The sequence below is a fragment of the Arachis ipaensis genome, chromosome B10 (genome assembly GCF_059453495.1).
Source record: "Arachis ipaensis isolate K30076 ecotype BB chromosome B10, ASM5945349v1, whole genome shotgun sequence".
Lineage (NCBI taxonomy): Eukaryota > Viridiplantae > Streptophyta > Magnoliopsida > Fabales > Fabaceae > Arachis > Arachis ipaensis.
Window position 1 is genome coordinate 96,481,316 of NC_142435.1, and position 12,441 is coordinate 96,493,756.

A 12,441-nucleotide genomic window follows, 5' to 3' on the forward strand; every position below is an offset into this window, starting at 1 on the left:
CTCAACTCAAAGATAAAGATAAGATAGGATAACTAACTTATCTTATCCAAAAGATACACTGACCTCAACTCTGATTCTACATAACACCTGTTTAATACCTATGCTAACTTAAGCATCGAAGTCTCTTGCAGGTACCCCCCACCCTTCGGTGATAGAGGATCAGCAATACGTTCAAGTCCAAATAAGTCGGACATACCAGCTCCGGTCACCATTCACCAACCGGACACATCGGTTCCGACCAGCACAGAAGATCTCGTCCGAGATCGACCTACAGTTTCAGATATCCCTCGGAACAACAATTAAAAGGAAAATTCAAAGTAAAGTCTAGAGGTCCTAATTACATCAAACTAGATTCTATTTATACACTTTCTATTCTTGGATTTTGGAATTTGGATGGGCTTTTGATTTGGTGAAGAAATGAATTAAGTTGGAGTTTTAATTCAATTTTCAGCCCAATATTTCACCTCCCAGGGGCAAGCTCAGTTGGAAAAACCAACTGAGCACTCAAGTGTGCTGCCCGTGTAAAGTGTGGTGCGCGTCCCAGCCTTGCTGGAGTGTGTGACTGGTGCACGAAATTGTGATCTCCAGGCTCGAACAAATCCTGGTAATGGCTCCAGAGCTTGGTGCTCTGATCTTAATTCATAATTGTCACAACTTCGATACAACTAACCAGCAAGTGCACTGGGTCGTCCAAGTAATACCTTACGTGAGTAAGGGTCGAATCCCACGGAGATTGTTGGTATGAAGCAAGCTATGGTCACCTTGTAGATCTCAGTCAGGCAGATATAAAGTGATAATGGTGTTTTCGAATAATAAATAATAAAATAGGGATAGAGATACTTATGTAAATCATTGGTAGGAATTTCAGATAAGCGAATGGAGATGCTTTTCGTTCCTCTGAATCTCTGCTTTCCTGCTATCTTCATCCAATCAGTCTCATTCCTTTCCATGGCTGGCTTTATGTGATACATCACCACTATCAATGGCTACTTTCGGTCATCTCACGGAAAAATGATCCAATGCCCTGTCACGGCACGGCTAATCGTCTGGAGGCATCACCCTTGTCAATGGCTTCATCTTATCCTCTCAGTGAATAATATGCTCACGCACCCTGTCACGGCACGGCTATTCATCTGTCGGTTCTCGATCATGCCGAAATAGGATTTACTATCCTTTTGCGTCTGTCACTAACGCCCTGCAATCGCGAGTTAGGAGCTCGTCACAGTCATTCAATCATTGAATCCTACTCGAAATACCACAGACAAGGTTTAGACCTTCCGGATTCTCTTGAATGCCGCCATCATTCTAGCTTACGCCACGAAGATTCTGGTTGGGAGATCTAAGAGATACTCATTCTAGCTTAATTCATGTAGAACAGAAGTGTTTGTCAAGCACGCGTTCATAAGGGAGAAGGATGATGAGCGTCACACATAATCATCACCTTCATCACGTTCTTGGGTGCGAATGGATATCTTAGAAGCGAAATAAGATGAATTGAATAGAAAACAGTAGTACTTTGCATTAATCTTTGAGGAACAGCAGAGCTCCACACCTTAATCTATGGAGTGTAGAAACTCTACCGTTGAAAATACATAAGTGAAGGTCCAGGCATGGCCGTGTGGCCAGCCCCCATGGTCTAAGAACAATGCGTTCAAAGCTCCTCAAAAAGACTAGTAAAAGGTCCTATTTATAATAAACTAGTCACTAGGGTTTACATGAGTAAGTAATTGATGCATAAATCCACTTTCGGGGCCCACTTGGTGTGTGTTTGGGCTGAGCTTAAGTGTTCCACGTGCAGAGGTCATTTGTGGAGTTGAACGCCAGTTTCTGTGCCAGTTTGGGCGTTCAACTCTGGTTTTGGATCCTTTTCTGGCGCTGGACGCCAGATTTGGGCAGAAGGCTGGCGTTAAACGCCAGTTTACGTCGTCAATGCTTGGCCAAAGTATGGACTATTATATATTGCTGGAAAGCCCTGGATGTCTACTTTCCAACGCAATTGGAAGCGCGCCATTTCGAGTTCTGTAGCTCCAGAGAATCCACTTTGAGTGCAGGGAGGTCAGAATCGAACAGCATCAGCAGTCCTTTTTCAACCTCTGAATCTGATTTTTGCTCAAGTCCCTCAATTTCAGCCAGAAAATATCTGAAATCACAGAAAAACACACAAACTCATAGTAAAGTCCAGAAATGTGAATTTAACATAAAAACTAATGAAAACATCCCTAAAAGTAGCTAGATCCTACTAAAAACATACTAAAAACAATGTCAAAAAGCGTATAAATTATCCGCTCATCACAACACCAAACTTAAATTGTTGCTTGTCCCCAAGCAACTGAAAATCAAATAGGATAAAAAGAAGAGAATATACTATAAATTCCAAACTATCAATGAAACATAGCTCCAATCATATGAGCGGGACTTATAGCTTTTTGCCTCTTAAATAGTTTTGGCATCTCACTTTATCCATTGAGGTTCAGAATGATTGGCATCTATAGGAACTCAGAGTTCAGATAGTGTTATTGATTCTCCTAGTTCAGTATGATGATTCTTGAACACAGCTTTCTTATGAGTCTTGGCCGTGGCCCTAAGCACTTTGTTTTCCAGTATTACCACCGGATACATAAATGCCACAGACACATAATTGGGTGAACCTTTTCAGATTGTGACTCAGCTTTGCTAAAGTCCCCAATTAGAGGTGTCCAGGGTTCTTAAGCACACTCTTCTTTTGCTTTGGACCTTGACTTTAACCGCTCAGTCTCAAGTTTTCACTTGACACCTACACGCCACAAGCACATGGATAGGGACAACTTGGTTTAGCCGCTTAGACCAGGATTTTATTCCTTTAGGCCCTCCTATCCACTGATGCTCAAAGCCTTGGGATCCTTTTTTATTTGCCCTTGCCTTTTGGTTTTAAGGGTTATTGGCTTTTTTCTGCTTGCTTTTTCTTTTTCTTTCTATTTTTTTTCTTCTTTTTTTTTTTCGCCTATTTTTTTTCTGCAAGCTTTGTTCTTTGCTGCTTTTTCTTGCTTCAAGAATCATTTTTATGATTTTTCAGATTATCAAATAACATGTCTCCTAGTCATTATTCTTTCAAGAGCCAACATATTTAACATTCTTAAACAACAACTTCAAAAGACATATGCATTGTTCAAGCATACATTCAGAAAACAAGAAGCATTGTCACCACATCAATATAATTAAACTAAGTTCTAGGATAAATTCGAAACTCATGTACTTCTTGTTCTTTTGAATTAAAACATTTTTCTTTTAAGAGAGGTGATGGATTCATAGGACATTCATATCTTTAAGACAGAGTTACTAACTACTAATGATCATGTAATGAAGACACAAACATAGATAAGCACATAACATAGAAAACGAAAAGCAGAAGAAATAAGAGCAAGGAATGAATCCACCTTAGTGATGATGGCGTTTCAATGATGTTTTTGAGCTCTTCTATGTCTCTTCCTTGCCTTTGTTGCTCCTCCCTCATTGCTTTTTGATCTTCTCTTATTTCATGGAGCATGATGGAGTGCTCTTGATGTTCCACCCCTTAGTTGCTTCCAATAATTGTGTGGAAGAAAATGTATCCCCTGAGGTATCTCAGGGATCTTTTGATTTGCAGTCAAATGTTCTACCACTGAGCTATAGACCCTTGATGGAAGCTTTTGTCTTCCCTTTCCTCTTTCTAGAGGTTTCTCTGGCCTTAGGTGCCATCAATGGTTATGGAAAAAACAAAAAAAGCTATGCTTTTACCACACCAAACTTAGAATGTTGCTCGCCCTCGAGCAAAAGAAGAAAGAATAGAAGAATAAGAAGAGATGGAGGAGATGGATTGGAGTGTGTATTCGGCCATATGGGTGGGATTGGGTGGGAGAGAGATGTTGAATTTTGAAGGTAGTGGGTGTATGGATGTGAGTGGTAAATGGAAAGAGAGATGATGAGGTAGGTGGGGATCCTGTGGGGTCCACAGATCCTGAGATGATCCTGTGGGGTCCACAGTTCCTGAGGTGTCAAGGCATTTACATCCCTACACTAATTTAGGCATGTAAAATACCCTTGCACACAACTCTGGGCGTTCAGCGCCAGGTTGGTGCCCATTTTGGGCGTTCAACGCCCCTTTGCTGCCATTTCTGGCGTTGAACACCAGAACCATGCTTGTTCTGGGCGTTCAGCGCCAGGATGCTCCCATTTTGGGCGTTCAGCGCCAGAACTATGCTCTGTTCTGGCGTTTGAACGCCAGACAGATGCTCCTCCAGGGTGTGATTTTTCTTCTGCTGTTTTTGATTCCATTTTCAATTTTTATATTTATTTTGTGACTCCTCATGATCATGAACCTATAAAGACACATAACTAAGAAAAATATAGTTAGATAAATAAACATTGGGTTGCCTCCCAACAAGCGCTTCTTTAATGTCAATAGCTTGACAGTGGGCTCTCATGGAGTCTCACAGATGTGCAGAGCTTTGTTGAGACTCTCCAACACCAAACTTAAAGTTTGGATATGGGAGTTCAACACCAAACTTAGAGTTTGGTTGTGGCCTCCCAACACCAAACTTGGAGTTTGACTGTGGGGGCTCTGGTTGACTCTGCTTGGAGAGAAGCTTTTTCTGCTTCCTCTCCATGGTTGCAGAGGGAGATCCTTGAGTTTTAAACACAAGGGAGTTCTCATTCCATTGAAGGAATATTTCACCTCTGTCAACATCAATCACAGCTCTTACTGTGGCCAGAAAAGGTCTTCCTAGGATGATGGATTCATCCTCTTCCTTTCCAGTGTCCAAGACTATGAAATCAGTAGGTATGTAAAGGCCCTCAACCTTTACTAATACATCTTCTACTTGTCCATAAGCCTGTCTTCTTGAGCTGTCTGCCATCTCTAGTGAGATTTTAGCAGCTTGCACCCCATAGATTCCCAGTTTCTCTATTACAGAGAGGGGCATGAGGTTTATTCCAGAACCAAGGTCACACAGAGCTTTAAAGATCATGGTGCCTATGGTACAGGGTATTATGAACTTTCTAGGATCCTGTCTCTTCTGAGGCAATGTCAGTTGATCCAGATCACTTAGTTCATTGATGAACAAGGGAGGTTCAACTTCCCAAGCATCAATGCCAAACAATTTGGCATTCAGCTTCATGATTGCACCAAGAAACTTGGCAGTTTGCTCTTCAGTAACATCCTCATTCTCTTCAGAAGAGGAATACTCATCAGAGCTCATGAAGGGCATAAGGAGGTTCAATGGGATCTCTATGGTCTCTAGATAAGCCTCAGAGTCCTTTGGTTCCTCAGAGGGAAGCTCCTTATTGATCACTGGACGTCCCAGGAGGTCTTCCTCCTTGGGATTCACGTCCTCTCCTCTCCTCACAGGTTCGGCCATGGCGCTTATGTCAATGGCCTTGCATTCTCTTTTTGGATTCTCTTTTGTATTGCTTGGGAGAGTACTAGGAGGGATTTCAGTGATCCTTTTACTCAGCTGGCCCACTTGTGCTTCCAAATTTCTAATGGAAGACCTTCGTTTCATTCATGAAACTTACAGTGGCCTTGGACAGATCAGAGACTAAGGTTGCTAAATTAGAAGTATTTTGTTCAGAGTTCTCTGTCTGTTGCTGAGTTGATGATGGAAAAGGCTTGCTATTGCTAAACCTGTTTCTTCCACCATTATTAAAGCCTTGTTGGGGCTTTTGATCCTTCCATGAGAAATTTAGATGATTTCTCCATGTTGAGTTATAGGTGTTTCCATAAGGTTCACCTAAGTAATTTACCTCTGCTATTGCAGGGTTCTCAGGATAATAGGCTTCTTCTTCAGAAGAAGCCTCTTGAGTACTGTTGGATGCAGCTTGCATTCCATGCAGACTCTGAGAAATCATATTGACTTGCTGAGTCAATATTTTATTCTGAGCCAATATGGCATTCAGAGTATCAACTTCAAGAACTCCCTTCTTCATAGGCGTCCCATTACTCACAGGATTCCTTTCAGAAGTGTACATGAACTGGTTTTAGCAACCATGTCAATGAGTTCTTGAGCTTCTGCAGGCGTTTTCTTTAGATGAATGGATCCACCTGCAGAAGTGTCCAGTGACATCTTTGATAGCTCAGATAAACCATCATAGAATATATCCAGGATGGTCCATTTTGAAAGCATGTCAGAAGGACACTTTTTGGTCAACTGTTTGTATCTTTCCCAAGCTTCATAGAGGGATTCACCTTCCTTCTGTCTGAAGGTTTGAACATCAGCTCTAAGCTTGCTCAGCTTTTGAGGAGGAAAGTACTTGGCTAAGAAAGCCGTGACCAGCTTATCCCAAGAGTTCAGGCTGTCTTTGGGTTGAGAATCCAACCATAATCTAGCTCTGTCTCTTACAACAAAAGGGAAAAGCATGAGCCTGTAGACTTCAGGATCTACTCCATTAGTCTTAACAGTATCACATATCTGCAAGAATTCAGTTAAGAACTGAAAGGGATCTTCAGATGGAAGTCCATAAAACTTGCAGTTCTGCTGCATCAGAGAAACTAATTGAGGTTTCAGCTCAAAGTTGTTTGCTCCAATGGCAGGAATGGAGATGCTTCTTCCATGTAAATTGGAATTAGGTGCAGTGAAGTCACCAAGCATCTTCCTTATATTATTATTATTTTCGGCTGCCATCTCCTCTTCCTGTTCGAAAATTTCTGAAAGGTTATCTCTGAATTGTTGTATTTTAGCTTCCTTTAATTTTCTCTTCAGAGTCCTTTCAAGTTCTGGATCTGCTTCCACAAGAATGTTCTTATCCTTGCTCCTGCTCATATGACAAGGAAGAATGGACAGAAAAATAATAATAATAATAGAGATTCTCTTTACCACAGTATAGAGGTTCCCTTTTGTGAGTAGAAGAAAAGGGGGAGATAAAGGATGTGATGTAAAGGAAGAAGCACAACTGTACGAATGGAAGAGATGTGAGATGAGATGTTAGGATATGAATGAATAAATAGAATAGGATGGGGGAGGTATAATTTTCGAAAATTATTTTTGAAAAGGAGTTAGTGATTTTTGAAAATAGTTTTTGAAAAATATTTAGTATTTTTTTTCGAAAATTTTTTTGAAATAAAAAAATAAAAATAATTAGTTAATTAAAAAGAAATTTTTGAAAAAGGGGAGGTATTTTCGAAAATTAGAGAGAGAGAGTTAGTTAGGTAGTTTTGAAAAAGTTAAGAAACAAACAAAAAGTTTAGTTAGTTAGTTGAAACAAATTTTGAAAAGATAAGAAGTTAGGAAGTTAGAAAAGATATTTTGAAAAGATATTTTTGAAAAAGATAAGATAAGAAGATATTTTTGAAAAGATATGATAGAAATTAGTTTTGAAAAAGATTTGATTTTTAAAATCACAATTAATGACTTGATTCACAAGAAATCACAAGATATGATTCTAGAACTTAAAGTTTGAATCTTTCTTAACAAGTAAGTAACAAACTTGAAATTTTTGAATCAAAACATTAATTGTTATTGTTATTTTCGAAAATTATGATATAAAATAAGAAAAAGATTTTTGAAAAATATTTTTGGAATTTTCGAAAATAACTAATAATTTTGAAAAAGATTTGATTTTTGATAAAGATTTTGAAAAAGATAAGATTTTCAAATTGAAAATTTGATTTGACTCATAAGAAACAACTTGATTTTAAAAATTTTTGAAAAAGTCAACCCAAATTTTCGAATTTGATGAGATAAAAAAGGAAAGATATTTTTTTTATTTTTGAATTTTTATAATGCAAGAGAGAAAAACACTAAAAAGATGCAATGCATGAAATTTTTAGATCAAAACAATGAATGCATGCAAGAATGCTATGAATGTCAAGATGAATACCAAGAACACTATGAATGTCATGATGAACATCAAGACACAATTTTGAAAAATTCTTAATGCAAAGAAAATATGCAAGACACCAAACTTAGAATTCTTTAATGCTGAGACACTAAGAATTCAAGAATGCATATGATAAACATGAAAAGACACAAAACAAAAAATCATCAAGATCAAACAAGAAGACTTACCAAGAACAACTTGAAGATCATGAAGAACACCATGAATGCATGAGAATTTTCGAAAAATGCAAGATGCATATGCAATTGACACCAAACTTATGATATGACTCAAGACTCAAACAAGAACACAAAAATATTTTTGATTTTATGATTTTCTAATTTTTTTGGATTTTTTTCGAAAATTATATGAAGAAGAAAAATTAAGGATTCCAAAATTTTTAACATGAATTCCAGGAATCTTGCCATGTTAGTCTAAAGCTTCAGTCCAGGAATTAGACATGGCTCACTAGCCAGCCAAGCTTTCAATGAAAGCTTCAGTCCAAAACACTAGACATGGCCAATGGCCAGCCAAGCTTCAGTCTTTAACACGAGAGTATATTGCTCTTTGATAACAAATTGCAAGCCTCAGTCAAAATAAATTTAGACATGACTTTACAGCCAGCCAGGCTTCAACATGCTTCATGAAACACTAGAATTCATTCTTAAAAATTTTGAATAAATTTCTGAAAACATTTTTATTATTTTATTTTATTTTATATTTTTTTTTTTCGAAAACAAAAGAAAAATTTTTGAAAGCTTTTTGAAAAATTTTTGAAAACAAAACAAAAAAGAAAATTACCTAATCTGAGCAACAAGATGAACCGTCAGTTGTCCAAACTCGAACAATCCCCGGCAACGGCGCCAAAAACTTGGTGTTGTTGCCGGATCAAACTTGGCACTGATGTTACCGGACCAAAAGCTTGCCGAAAACTCAAACAATCCCCGGCAACGGCGCCAAAAACTTGGTGCACGAAATTGTGATCTCCAGGCTCGAACAAATCCTGGTAATGGCTCCAGAGCTTGGTGCTCTGATCTTAATTCATAATTGTCACAACTTCGATACAACTAACCAGCAAGTGCACTGGGTCGTCCAAGTAATACCTTACGTGAGTAAGGGTCGAATCCCACGGAGATTGTTGGTATGAAGCAAGCTATGGTCACCTTGTAGATCTCAGTCAGGCAGATATAAAGTGATAATGGTGTTTTCGAATAATAAATAATAAAATAGGGATAGAGATACTTATGTAAATCATTGGTAGGAATTTCAGATAAGCGAATGGAGATGCTTTTCGTTCCTCTGAATCTCTGCTTTCCTGCTATCTTCATCCAATCAGTCTCATTCCTTTCCATGGCTGGCTTTATGTGATACATCACCACTATCAATGGCTACTTTCGGTCATCTCACGGGAAAATGATCCAATGCCCTGTCACGGCACGGCTAATCGTCTGGAGGCATCACCCTTGTCAATGGCTTCATCTTATCCTCTCAGTGAATAATATGCTCACGCACCCTGTCACAGCACGGCTATTCATCTGTCGGTTCTCGATCATGCCGGAATAGGATTTACTATCCTTTTGCGTCTGTCACTAACGCCCTGCAATCGCGAGTTAGGAGCTCGTCACAGTCATTCAATCATTGAATCCTACTCGGAATACCACAGACAAGGTTTAGACCTTCCGGATTCTCTTGAATGCCGCCATCATTCTAGCTTACGCCACGAAGATTCTGGTTGGGAGATCTAAGAGATACTCATTCTAGCTTAATTCATGTAGAACAGAAGTGTTTGTCAGGCACGCGTTCATAAGGGAGAAGGATGATGAGCGTCACACATAATCATCACCTTCATCACGTTCTTGGGTTCGAATGGATATCTTAGAAGCGAAATAAGATGAATTGAATAGAAAACAGTAGTACTTTGCATTAATCTTTGAGGAACAGCAGAGCTCCACACCTTAATCTATGGAGTGTAGAAACTCTACCGTTGAAAATACATAAGTGAAGGTCCAGGCATGGCCGTGTGGCCAGCCCCCATGGTCTAAGAACAATGCGTTCAAAGCTCCTCAAAAAGACTAGTAAAAGGTCCTATTTATAATAAACTAGTCACTAGGGTTTACATGAGTAACTAATTGATGCATAAATCCACTTCCGGGGCCCACTTGGTGTGTGTTTGGGCTGAGCTTAAGTGTTCCACGTGCAGAGGCCATTTGTGGAGTTGAACGCCAGTTTCTGTGCCAGTTTGGGCGTTCAACTCTGGTTTTGGATCCTTTTCTGGCGCTGGACGCCAGATTTGGGCAGAAGGCTGGCGTTGAACGCCAGTTTACGTCGTCAATTCTTGGTCAAAGTATAGACTATTATATATTGCTGAAAAGCCCTGGATGTCTCCTTTCCAACGCAATTGGAAGCGCGCCATTTCGAGTTCTGTACCTCCAGAGAATCCACTTTGAGTGCAGGGAGGTCAGAATCCAACAGCATCAGCAGTCTTTTTTCAACCTCTGAATCTGATTTTTGCTCAAGTCCCTCAATTTCAGCCAGAAAATACCTGAAATCACAGAAAAACACACAAACTCATAGTAAAGTCCAGAAATGTGAATTTAACATAAAAACTAATGAAAACATCCCTAAAAGTAGCTAGATCCTACTAAAAACATACTAAAAACAATGTCAAAAAGCGTATAAATTATCCGCTCATCAGTGACACTAGAGCTCAGTTGGAATTTTGAACTGAGCTCTATGTGTGTCAAAGTTGTGCGCTCCATGGCATCCTGGCCGTGTCAAGTGCGCGCTCATGCTTGCTTTGTTGCACCAAGTTGCTGCTTTGGCCGTGTCATAGTGTGGGGAGAATGGGGAGGTAGTGCTCAGTTGGAAAAACCAACTGAGCTCCCCTTTTGTAGCGCTTAGCTTCGCCCTCAAGGTCCCAGGTTCAACACTTGGTGGGGGAAATCTTGGAGCTAATTTCCTTGGATGAGTGGGCGCTCCTCCCTTGTGTTTCCAAGAGCTCCCTGGTTCGAACCTTGGCCCAAGAATTTTAGCTATTTCTTCTTGATTTTCCTTGCAAGCTTGGTGGCACTCCTTCCTTATGTTTCAAAAGATTCCCAAGTTCGAATCCTAGAGGAAGCATTTTAGTTCATTTTCCTTGCAAGCTGAATGGCATTCCTCCCCTTCAGTCCTTGGTTCGATCCTTGGGTAAAGCTCTTTGGCTATTTTCTTCTCATTTTTCTTCCTTGGGTTATGAGTTCGACACCTTGAGGCTTCACTCCTTGGAAGTTCATCTTGAATTAATTTGGAGAGGTCCCCGATAAAGTTCACTTAGTGAACTGAGCTTTATGCCATTTCCTTGCTTTCTTTAGTGCTCAGTTAACTATTTGAACTTAGCCTTCCTTCTTCCCCAATGTTGGCACACTTTTGCTTCCCTTGGGCACGCTTTTTGCTTCTTTTGGAACGTCCATTAGGCCACGCTTTTCTTCTTTTTTTTTTTCTTTCTTCACCTACAAGTAATCAAAACAACCAATCAAAGTATCACCAAATTCACAAGGTTTATAAATCGTTAAAAATCAATTAAATTTAGCTTAAACCTCATGATTTAGCATCAATTACATGGTGGTTGTTTGATTCAAAGAATTTATGCATTTTTAATCCAAATCACTTACTTAGAATGCAAGAAAGTGCATAAAACCTAATAAAAACAAAGAAAAAGACTAGTGAAACTAGGTTAAGATGACTTGTCATCACAACACCAAACTTAAAACTTGCTTGTCCCCAAGCAAGAAAAGAATTATGCTCAAAGGTTCTTTCAATTAGAATAGATTTGAAGGATTACATGTATTATCCTGTGAGTGAAGTGATTAAGTGACAGTGGGGTGAACTCTAAATTATATGCTCATGCAAGGGTTTCAGTGCTTACTAGTCCCTACATCTTGGAAGTCTTAGGTCTTAGGACTTTCATCCAAATGGTATCATGGAGATCTCTCTATAGGTAATCACCTTGAAGCAGCTTATAGTTTCTGTGCTTTCGCCTTGACTCTAAGTGTCATGTCTCAAAGTGGCTCTTTAGATAAGCTTTCAATCAATACTCCTAAACCAGTTGGTTTTAAGGTATTAGGTGTTAAAGCACCCCTAAGGATTTACTTGCACAAGCCTCTTTCTTTGACACAATTCGACCACAAGCATTTACTAGGGTAACAACTCTTTGAGTTTTTGTTTCTTCCTTCTTTTATGCCTAGTAATTGATGCTCAGAGCCTTGGGCCATGTTCTTTCATTTTTTTTTGTGTTTTCTTTCTTTTGTTTGCTGCTTCTTGGATCAGTAAATGTTTGAGAATCTCCACAATACTTCTTTGAACTCCATGTCCTGCCTATGAGCTCCCATGCAAGTTTTCATAAGCATGCAACCTCAATGCATAATCATACAACTAGAACCACCACTTCTCCTAATCTTTTGCTTGCCTCAAAATTGTTTAATTCCTCAATCCTTCTTTTCAAAGAACTGTCATGTGATGCCTTCTTGAGATATTGAGTGCAAGCAAGTTTGGAGAGTATAGGGTTGTGACTATTCAAGCATCTCAATTATTGAATTACAGAAAAACTATACTATGCAGATAGATAAGGGTACTATA

At 39.2% G+C, this 12,441-nt stretch overlaps 1 non-coding gene across 1 annotated transcript; it reads left to right on the forward strand.

The window, feature by feature from the left end:
* Window positions 1-6,131: 6,131 nt before the first annotated feature.
* Window positions 6,132-6,239, forward strand: LOC148580967 (small nucleolar RNA R71). Its single transcript, XR_015895743.1, has one exon. It is a non-coding gene; the product is annotated as a small nucleolar RNA R71 (small nucleolar RNA).
* The last annotated feature ends 6,202 nt before the right edge of the window (window positions 6,240-12,441 follow it).